Source organism: Oryza glaberrima, chromosome 6 (genome assembly GCF_000147395.1).
Source record: "Oryza glaberrima chromosome 6, OglaRS2, whole genome shotgun sequence".
Classification (NCBI taxonomy): domain Eukaryota; kingdom Viridiplantae; phylum Streptophyta; class Magnoliopsida; order Poales; family Poaceae; genus Oryza; species Oryza glaberrima.
Window position 1 is genome coordinate 19,383,624 of NC_068331.1, and position 10,144 is coordinate 19,393,767.

The 10,144-nt window shown below is 45.4% G+C and overlaps 1 non-coding gene across 1 annotated transcript; it reads right to left on the reverse strand.

Moving 5' to 3' along the window:
- Positions 1-8,344: 8,344 nt before the first annotated feature.
- On the reverse strand, positions 8,345-8,451 carry LOC127778169 (small nucleolar RNA R71). The gene has a single exon (XR_008018437.1). It is a non-coding gene; the product is annotated as a small nucleolar RNA R71 (small nucleolar RNA).
- Positions 8,452-10,144: the final 1,693 nt, after the last annotated feature.

Consider the following 10,144-nt stretch of genomic DNA (forward strand, 5'->3'; position numbering starts at 1 on the left):
GAATTGAAGGGCGATTTTTTCCTACGAAAATCAATTTTGGCCAAATGCAAAAATATATTCTATAGTTGTGGTTGTTGGTGGTGGCGGTGGCCCCTCTCCTCGGGGGTGTCCGCCCACTCAGAATCCTTTGGGTTGGGTGGAGCCAGACAACAGTGACATACAAGCCGTTCATATGCTCGATGGAGAGGGCATCACGCTGAGTGTGCTGAGGGAGGTCGATGTTGATATGCCACTACTACAGAAATAGCTATAGGTGCCGATTTTCCCAACTGGCACCTATTAGTCGGCACACTTGTGGTGTTCTCAAAGGTGTCAGTTTTAGAACCGACACATTCGAGGTTCCACGATCCAAAAAAAAAATAGCTTGATGCATCGGCTATATTTGAGCCGATGCAACGAGCGCATCCACCCTGCTTCTCCAAATAATCAACCACTCTTTGCCACCAAAATCAACCACAATCATCACAAAATCACATAATAATCATCCAAGAACTACAACAACAACAACATACATCATGAAACTTCACTTCCCCGCTGCCGAAGGGAGAAGAGAGGCGGCAGAGGGAGCCGCCGCTGCCGGATCCACCCTCAGCAGACACCAGCATCGCCGGATCCACCCGCGGCTGCCATCGACGCCACCACTACCGCCGGATTTGCCGCGAGAGGGAGGCAAGAGGGGGCGGAGGGAGTGCTGCCGCCGGATACGCTCTCGGGCGCCGCCACCGCCACCAGATCCACCCACGGCTTCTGCTGATGCTGCCACCACCACCGGATCTGCCACGGGAGGGAGGCGAGAGGGGGGGTGGAGGGAGCCGTCCGTTGCCGCCGCCACCACCGTCGGATCCGCCCGAGGCCACCACCAACCTGCCACCGCCGTCGTATCCACAGCAGAAAGGAGGCGAGAGGGAGAGGAGGAGGGGGTAAGGGGGCGGAGGGAGCCGCCGCCGGCGAAGGAGACGAGACGGGGCGGATCAAGGGAGAGGAGGGGGAGGGGTTGAGAGGGAGAGATAGAGTGAGAGATTTGTGGTTGGAGGGGGGGGAGGGGCCGACTGGGTACTGGGGACTGGATAAGGACAGGGGACTGGGGGAGGTGTCGCGCTCATCTCAGGTTGGTTTTTTGTGTCAGTGTTTTGTAAGAACCGACACCTATAATATTGTATAGGTGTCGGTTTTTCTTTAAAACAGACACTTATAATCGTGTAAATGTGTCTTTTTTTTGTATTTTCAGCTTGCGGTGGTGGGAAAAACAATATAAGTGTTGGTTTTAGCTGTTCTAGCACCTATAGTGCCGATCTGTATATGCCTTTTTGTACTAGTGTGCGGCTTGCACTCCCCACTGGTCCTTTGCAACGAATGTGGGAGACAACAGTATTGTCATGCATGGATGTGGAGGAGAAAGAGAAGAGCTCGACGACAGTGAGTACTGCTTCTTGGTAGGGAACTTCTTCTTGAGATAGGTGTTCTGGAAGTTCTTGATGTCGTTATTGGTGTGGTCATGGAGCTCGAGGTGGTAGTAGGATAGTAGCCCATCGGTTACAAATCAGTACCTAGAGACGGTATCAAACCAGGTACTTACTTGAGACGGGTTGGGCCACACACAACACCCGGCTTCATCGATTCGCTGTTGCAACTACTGATTTTCAGCATATGCCTATCGGCTTGCTTATTAGGCCGAATGCTGATCAGCCATCGGTAGTGTGCCCCAGCCATGCCAACACCCATCTACGGCCACATAGGCAGGACATTACACCTATTTAGTGTTGATCAATGGATTTAATTGTGTGCCCTCACTAATCAGTACTAGGACTGGCTAGTGAGTTACTAATTTATCATATGCTCAATAATTTAGTTCTCAATTTACAAATTTTCCAATAACTACCCGTTTAGGGAAGCACCAATACATATATAATCTCTCAAATAAATTTACTCCCTTCATTGATCCACCATGCCACCCAAGATCCACTAATCGGCCATTATTCCTTAGAAGCAAAACGATGGAATTGCTTATGCTGACAAGCATCACCCAGCTCTTGTGCTGAAACGCATCAGCGTAAGCAAAACCATGGACTTGAACATGTCTAACTTAAAAATTCATGCACCTCAGCATTGGGGTTATAAATACACGGTGGAGCTCTGCAAATCGACGCACCTCTCTAGCTAGCTTCTAAGTACCTAGCAAGCCATCGATCGACCAAAAGACAGCATTATTAGCCAGGAAGCTAGCGTCGCACGAACGTATTAGCTAGCTAGGCAGCAATGGCGAAGCTTGCAATGTGCTTCTTCATCTGCGCCGTCTTCCTCCTAGCCGTTACCACGCCGGGCGTGCCGCGCCTCGCCGGCAGCGTCCCGCTCGGCCGGCGCTGGCTACAGGACTCCGCTGTCGTTGTCAGCGGCGGCAGGCTGACGCCGGCGATCACCGCGGCGTACAACGGGACGAAGAGGCTTAGCCCAGGTGGGCCTAATCCACAGCACCACTGATAATCAACGTGTTTCTTTTCAGTGATCATCACCAGCTACAGCGTTTTATCCACCCGATTTCACAGCCCTAATAATAAATTAAGCTCTAACAACACCGGCGAACCACGAACCGGCCGGTCCGGAATTTAATTTTCCCTTTCTCGTGTGTGTGTCTGTGTGTGTGACTGTGTATGTGTTTGAATTCAGCGAATCTCCGCGTGCATGTGTGAATCATTTCGATGTTGGTTTGCACTTGATCGAAGCCGGTCAAGAAAATAATGCAGATCTATATATGATCTCAGCAATTTCCGTTAATGTGTGTTTTCGTAACGTGGTCTCAGCAATTTCTGTCAATTTGTTTTCATACTGTGATGAGTTTTTGGCAATAATGTAATGTAATCCTAATACAGGGACAGGTATTGTAGGTGCCGGTTAACTTAAAACCGATACTTGTGAGGTATTCTCCGTCCTCTCCCTTCCTCCTGAGCGGCCCCTCAAATTTAAAGCCGGCATCTATAACACCTCATTAGTATGGGTTATACAATAAAACCTGCAGTAATAATATTAGTATTGGTTTATTAAAAAAAATGACACTTATAGGTGGGTCATTATTTCTGATTTTCTTAAGCAAAAATGGCACCTAAGAGTGAGTCATTGGTATAATTCTTTAAAAATTGGCATGCATAGGTGAGTCATCATTACCGGTTTTCTTCAAAAACCTGTACCTATGGATGAACCACCGACAAAAATATCTACCAACCTCTATTATTCAATTCAATAGGCTTTGTCTACCCCTCATTCTCCCTCCCCGGCTCTCACCTCTCTCCTTCTCGCTCACCTATCTCGCCGTCTTCGCCTCTCCTCTTCACTACTATCTGAGACTGAAGAGAGTTGTTCCTCTATGTCCAACACCACTATCTATCCCCTCTCAATTGCATCCTGCCAACGCTGCCGAGGAGCTTCTCCACTAGATCCCTGTGTTCCCTTCTAGACCGCCACTGCCTCTTCTTCTCTTAGGCTAGCGGGTGATAATGAGGCCCATACCGACGTGGGCAAATGTGCCGGTGTCGGTCAGATCTCCAGGCAGTGTTCTTACTTAATTCCCTCCCTCGGATATCATAGCCTTCTAGCTCTGTTCGCCATGAGCTTGGAAGTGGTTAGATCCGGTAGGGCTATGTGTTTGTGTGTGTGTGTTGGGGGGCGGGGTGGAGGGGTAGCAGTGGTCACTGGTGGACTTCAGCACGGTGAAGCCGTGGTGGCAGTTGTTACGTCCTGATTTTCTTTTGGGGCTAAAAATTATTTAATAAATAATTTATAGTATTTATATTAAAAGTTAAAGCAATTTATCAAGTGAATTAAATGAGAATAAAATTTACTTAAAAAATCATGGCTGAACATATTTTTTAATGTTCTCCTTACCCTAAATTACTCTATAGAAATTGCCGTGAATTTTCAGTTTAAGAAGTAATTTTAATAATGCAAAGTCCATTCCATCAATTAATTGAATTGAAAAACAAATAAAAATCCCTTCTGTGTCCTCAGGCCACTTTCGGCCCAAGTTTTTTCTCCTTTTCCCCGCCGGCCTATTTGCCCCATCCCCTCTCTCCCGGGCCGGCCGGACATACCCTCATAGAAGTAAAACCAGCTCGATCTATACACATAGATCGATTAATTAACCTTTGTGATTTACACGGATTTGACTTGATCAGCTTATGCTTACTCACAGCGCGTAGTTAGCTGCAGGCAATAACACCGTACCATTATGGTGGTATTTTTTAGTGAACATAAAGATAAAGATAAAGTTAGGGTAAATAAGAAAACTATTATCACATGATTAGTTGAGTTTTAATTGTTACAAACTTGATATTTCAAGCCAACACATCTACATAGAAAGTTTTGCTACAAAACAAACCATTTAACAGTTTAAAAACGTGCTAATAAAAATCGAGATAAAATCTGTATCCTAATCGGAAAAGAACACCACCTAATATAATTCATGTGATTCAGTTAGTTCGACTTTAGTCGAGACTAGTGCGAGCGAGCTATTCAAATTTCTATCTGCTTCAGGATATGTGTGCACTCTGCTATCACGAACCTAGACCACATTCACGTCGGGATGCATCCTACCTTCTCCGATTTGCCACAAAGGTTCTACACACTGCCTGTCTTTGATTATGTGTGAAAGTACCTCAATGGCAGTTGGCACGAAGGTGCTTAATTTCATACTCCGTAATAATCCATAATTTCATCTAGTACCAGTTGGTCCGTAATGTGAAGACCACAACACATGATAATGTTTGAATACTGCCGGAGTGCCGCACAATGAGAGGAAGACAAATAGAAAACTATGACTTCTAACTGACTTCTCTGATAAAAATAAATAACGAACCCAACTCATACAAAAAATTAACGAACAAAACTGATCCAGCAAACAAGGGAGAGGGGAGGTTCATCGACTAAGAATATACCTGGGGGAGACTAACTAGTTAGGGAGGTTCTATCTGTCTTTTTGTTTTTAAAAATTTCCACATTTTTTAATCTATTACTTCAATCAAATTGCCCCACGCATGATTTGTTCAGCCACTTTATGAACTAATAACCTTAAATCCCCCGTTGTTACATGGTACTCACGACTCACGGGACCCCCTAGGGGTGGTAATTGAAGTGCCTACCTTTTTTTTTCTTAAAAACAAATTGAGGGTTGGGTTTAAACTTCGTTTTGATCTTAAAAATAAATGAGAGTAGTTAAAGAACCCTAGGTCTTGACTCATTAACATCCCTAGATTCACTATTAGGCTATGCATCTCCCCACCCCCCACTACTAGAAAAAAACGTTTTTGTAAGTGTTCAAAACACATTTTTGCAGACGACCATCACTTCCGCCTGCACCTAAACGCCTATGAAAATCAATCATTTTTTACCTTGTTCGCCTGCGAAAATAAGATTTTTGCAGGTGGCTCTGTTAAGTAGTCCGCCTGTGAAAATAATATTGGGCGAAAAAAGTATTTGAAAAAAATCCCGTCCAGCTACCATTTGCACATATTAATCACAATACAAATCAAATCAACACACAAATGAGAAGAACAATATTCACATTTCCACAAATGAGAAGAACAAGATTCACGTATCAAATGTCACTATACAAATGAGAGAAGAACAAGATTCACATAGTCCACAAAAAAAGAGAAAAGAAAAGAAATTACGGATCAGATTGTTAGTGTTACGGATAAGGCATACCCTCTATCCTCCGACTTATGAAATATACTGATAAGGTATACCTTCACGTATACGGTTGGTTCCCGTATACGCCATTGGAAACTTGCCTCAGATTATGGAAAATATCTCTATGAGTAAAGGAATTGCCGAAGTCCTACTCGGAAAGGGTAGAATCTCTGGTATATCGTGTCGGTTTACATATCTCTAAGTCTTACTTGGAGGTTAAGGTATTCCACGATATAAAAAGGACCCCTAAGGACACGCTAAAGAGATCGCATCTCATCGTCCACACACCCACCAAAGTTTACGAAGCCGGAGTACACGGAGCCAACTCGCCGGGAGATCTTGTCGAACCCCTCGACCACGATCTCGTCGGTATCGCCTGTTTCTTTACTCTCTTTGTAATCTGTTCTCATCATCATCAATCTCATATAAACTGGACTAGGGCTATTATTGACGGTCGTTATCGATCAGTTTCAACCGTCAATACTATAAAAATAAAGGAGAACTAGTGATGCTTGCAATGCATAAATATGTTAGAACAATAATATTCCACTAGTATTAGGTCTACTAATCTTTTTGCAGAGAATGATAATAAAGTGAAGGAGAATTGACATCTACTCAGATGATAAATCAATCGGACGATGTCGATAACCAGACTTGTGTGTGAATAGGCCAAGAACTCAGAATTGACACGATGAATTGGGCCAAAATTCACAAGTCTGTGGAGTGGAGCAATAGAGGAGGCCACCAGCCGAAATTGGGCTAGATTGGGCCAGCCCCAGGTTCGGCCGAACCTGGTGGTTCGGCTGAACCTCCCGTGGCGCCGATGGATGCAGGGTTTGGATGGACGGCTGGGATTGATCCCCAATGGCGGTTGGAGGGTATTACTGACCATTCCAACCGTCACAACTGTCATTACCTGCTTATAAAAAGAGCTACTCTTCTCACTTCACACACACACCTCAAGCAATAGCTCTATCATTTCTCTCAAGTTTAGTTTAGTAGTATCTAGCTGGTGGAATAGAAATAGAATAGGAGTCAGGAATCCGGAAGCCTTCGGAAGAGTTCGGGTATGGCTCTAGTAACTTTCCTTTCCTCTTTTGTAAGCTTTGTACTTTTATTAGAATACTCTTCTAAATACATTTATGGTATTGGAATACTTTCTAAGTATATGAGTACCTACTTTACATTATGTTCATGTTATAATGAATATACGGCTAGCTTATCTGGGAGATGTTTTGGTGCGGGTATAATGTTTGCTTTTGCAATTACTCTATGTCATGATGATGATATTAGAGTACTATCTGGTAATTTAGGCGTGGTGTCTAGATTACGAGATATCATTATTTGGGGTTATATATTGCGGATGAGAGGTGGGCCACTGATGGTGACAACTCAGTACGGGTATTCCTTCGCGCCTATATATAATCCTAAGTTAATTTCCTGAGGAGGGTATTCCTCCGTATTTAGCCCCGGTTGTATGGTCATGACGGGCTGTCGTAAGGAACTCGGCAGTCAGGGGTGGCTTCTCGAAGTACCAGGAGGGCATCGGATAGAGGGTATTAGCTAGTATATCAGTTAACTAGAATGTATGTATACTATGTATATTAGAAGTATAGGAATAGATTCTCTTTCTCTTTTCTTTCCACCTAGTTTAGATCATTTATAATGAGGATGAGTTGTTAATGCTTGTGTGTCACTCTACCCTTGGATTATCTTAACCCCTGCTTAGAATATGATTATCACAAGTAATATATAAACTATTAGTCAATCTTTCTCTACATGATCGTCCCATGGGAGAAAATAAATACGATACCCTTGGAATACTCTCGGGTGAAATGCTACAATGGTATATCTGTGCGCTTGCGGATGAACTCTGTAACCATAATATACCAGAAGTATTTCTGCACCGTTGCTGGGAATTATATTTCTAGTAATGTCATTAAGAAATACCAACAAGCATTTCTGGCGCCGTTGACGGGGATTATATTTCTAGTAATGTCGTTAAGAAATACCAACAAGCATTTCTGGCACCGTTGCCGGGGAAGATTCATAATAGCGATTGCTTGAACTAATACTTTATATTTACTTCTGTATAATCATTTCCTTTGCAGACTAACCTTGGTTGTTTTCACTTGTTGTTGTGAAAATAGGGTAGTGCATGACTAGTTTCAACCTGCCGGAAAACTTCAAAGAAAATCCAGAAGCTTTCTTCCGGAGCGTCAGGCCGCGAGTTGTTGCTCCGCAGAAAACTCTACCGACAGAGAAACTAGTCGTACCAGCGCCACCGACCTTCAAGACAATGGCCAGCAAGACTATTCGCGAGTTCGCTGCTCCCTCTACTGACAATGTGGCCATTGGGCCGCAGGTCAACATAGGGGACGTGGATTTCGACTTGAAGTCCAGCCTCATCACGATGGCGCAGGCTAGCCCGTTCTGTGGCAAGCCTAATGAGGATGCCAATGCTCATCTGCAACAATTCCTGGAGATATGTAGCACGTACACCATCAAGGGCGTCAGTCTCGACGCCGTCAGGCTGCGACTGTTTCCGTTCTCCCTCCTCGGGAGAGCGAAGCAGTGGTTTTATGCCAACCGTGCTGCTGTCAACACCTGGGATAAATGCTCTACGGCATTCCTCTTGAAGTTCTTCCCGATGGGCAAAACCAGTGCCGTTCGTGGACGAATTTCCAGTTTCCAGCAGACAAGGGATGAGTCTATTCCGGAAGCATGGGAACGACTGCAGGAGTACATGGCCGCCTGTCCTCATCATGGGATGGACGGTTGGCTGATCCTGCAGAATTTTTTTATAATGGACTCACCCCAATGTCCAGCGATCACCTGGAGGAGATTTCTTCTCAAAAACGGTTCAAGGAGCCGTTGAATTAATAGAGAAAATGGTCTTCAATATGGGTTGGAGCGAGGAACGACTCCAGACCCATCAGCGAGGCATGCACACCGTCAAGGAGACGGAGTTACTTGCTACCAAGCTGAACCTCCTCATGAAACGCTTGGACGACCACGAGAAAAGGCCACGAGGCACCGTCAAGGCCTTGGACTCACACGTTACGTGTGAAGTCTGCGGCGGCACGGGTCATTCTGGGAATGATTGCCCGGAAACCCGTGAGGAGGCGATGTACATGGGCAACAACAACAACGGGTACCGTCCACAACGAGGTCAGGGGTGGAACCAACCATGCCCATATTATCAAGGAGGTAACATTAACGGTAACTTCTCTAACTAGCGCTCCTTGAAGGATCTTGTTTTTGCGCAAGCTAAAACCACTGATAACCACTGATTCGCTAAGCAAAAAGCTTGCTGCCAATGATAAGATCCTAGATAACATAAATGTCAAATTAGATGGCTTTGCTTCCGCATTTCAAAACCAGCTGAGCTTCAATAAAATGATAGAGACCCAGTTAGCTCAGTTGGCATCTTTAGTCCCTGCAAATGAATCTGGGAGGATTCCGGGGCAACCCGACTCCTCCATTGAAAATGTCAAGGCGATCACAAGGAGAGGAGGTAAGTCCACTCGTGATCCGCCATATCCTAACCTTGCAGGAACTAAAGGGATATCAAAAGAAGCGCCATATAATGACTCGGCTGACAAGGAAGTTCAGCCAAAAAAGACAGTGCCGCAGGAGTAATACGACACATGGTTGCTGCCGTTCCCTCAACGGAGTAGCAAACCGTCTGTGGACGAGCAATTCGCCCGTTTTGTTGAAGTAATCCAGAAGATCCACATCAATGTGCCGTTGTTGGACGCCATGCAAGTGCCAACATACGCCCATTATCTCAAGGACATACTCAACAACAAGAGACCGCTCCCAACAACGGAGGTGGTCAAGCTGACAGAACAATGCAGCAACCTGATACTCCACAAGTTCCTGGAGAAGAAGAAAGATCCGGGGTGTCCTACGATCACCTGTTCGATCGGGGCACAACAGTTCAACGGGAAGGAGGAAAAGTTTGAGTTTTAACCGAGGACGGAACAATGCTCCATGGTCAGAATCAAGTACGGGCCAAACCCGCAGAATATTCAAGTGGTCGAAGTGGAGCCACCCAAGACGGACAACCTTGTGAAATTCATGCAAAACTTCCTGGAGAAGGAAACAACAATGCCCAGGAACCGTTATTGGAGGACGCTAGTAAAATCACCTGAACCGGCCAAGAAGTTAGAGCAGCCGGCTCAGAAGAAGCCGTCTTCCGCACCGAAATCAAAGAAGGTGTGGAAGGAAAAGCCGAAGACGCCCGCTCCATCACCTCCGGAGACGGGAGGAAAATCCATGAACTAAAACGCAAGGAGGTACGGTCTTGCACGTCGAACTTTAAATGACGCGACCTTCGCCAACAGGTGAATTGGTATGTATCCGCATATTTGGGTAAGGGAGCGAGGGCGGCGGCGACGTTGTCGGCGAATGAGTGCGCCGACCGGCTAGCGCGCGATTTGGCGGAGGTTCGCGAGGATCT